Source organism: Crocuta crocuta, unplaced genomic scaffold, assembly GCF_008692635.1.
Source record: "Crocuta crocuta isolate KB4526 unplaced genomic scaffold, BGI_CrCroc_1.0 scaffold504, whole genome shotgun sequence".
NCBI lineage: Eukaryota > Metazoa > Chordata > Mammalia > Carnivora > Hyaenidae > Crocuta > Crocuta crocuta.
Window position 1 is genome coordinate 4,620 of NW_027527818.1, and position 1,357 is coordinate 5,976.

Below are 1,357 nucleotides of genomic sequence, written 5' to 3' on the forward strand. Positions count from 1 at the left end.
TCTAAAGCAGTGGTACTTTAAGTAGAGACAGAAAAGAACACACCACAAAACCCATTGTAAACTGATAGTAGGTGTGTTTGGGAAAAGCATAATCAACCTCATAGTATAGAATTTTGTATCACACAAGCAGAAATAAGCTATTTAAAAATACAAACTACTTAAGCTCACAAAGCCACATTTGACACTACAGATGAGAATAAAAGAATACCACCAAGTTTCTCCCAATGACCTCTCTTCTGCACACATGGAAGACACTCAGAAGAGGGTTGTAGTGGTGCTTCTATGAAAATGGAGCATGAGCTCAATATGGGATGCATTCACAACTGAAGGAAAATGTAGAAAGTACTTTAGGAAAACGAGCCCTGTAGTGAGAGAGGAAACATGGTCTCTCCCAGACCTCCAAGACAGTGACTGGGGACATAGTGAGCAAAGGGAGGGGGCACTGCCAGCTTCATTTGCCTTTATTTTTTCATTTTTCCTCAGTCTGTTTTGCTACATTTGTGTTGGAGAAGACTGCACATGGGGAAGAAAGTGTGATTTACCAAAGAAATAAAGGAGAAACATCCAGGACTGAATGAGTCAAAAAAAGAAAATATGGAGAGTCTAGGTGGCTTGGTTGGTTGAGCATCTCTTTTTTTTTTTTTTTAATGNGGCAGTCAGCACAGAGCCCGACGCGGGGCTCGAACCCACGAACCGCGAGGTCATGACCTAAGTGAAAGTCGGACACTTAACCGACTAAGCCACCCAGGCGCCCCGAGCATCTAACTCTTAGTCTAGGTTCAGGTCATGATCTCATGGTTGGTTGGTTCGAGCCTTGTGACAGCCTCTGTGCTGAGAGTGTAGAGCCTTCTTGGGATTCTGTCTCCCTCTCTCTCTCTGCCCCTCCCCTGCTTGTTTCCTCTCTCTCTCTCTCTCTCTCTCAATATAACAAATAAATAAACCTAATAATAATAATAATAATAATAAAATTTCTNAGGGAGAAATTAAGAAAAAAAATTGCTGGAAGTAAAATATCAAAGCTAAGTAAATGTCTAGGAATATGGACAGGAGTGTCCCAATTGTGAGAGTGGGAACTATAACCACATGCTTGTTTATATGCATTGATATTTTAAATAGATAAGACAATTATGAGTATACATAACACATGTTTAAGAGGTTGACTTCAGGGACTGGGATCACGTAGAAGTAGAAAAACGATTTTATATCCCTTTGTGTATCCTACAGCATTTGATTGCTTTTCCAAGTGCATGTATTATTTGAACAGCAACAACAGAAAATACAATACCAAACATAAATAATATTCTCATCCACTTCTGTGTGAAAAAGAAAACTCAGAGAAAAATAAGGATTGAAGAGT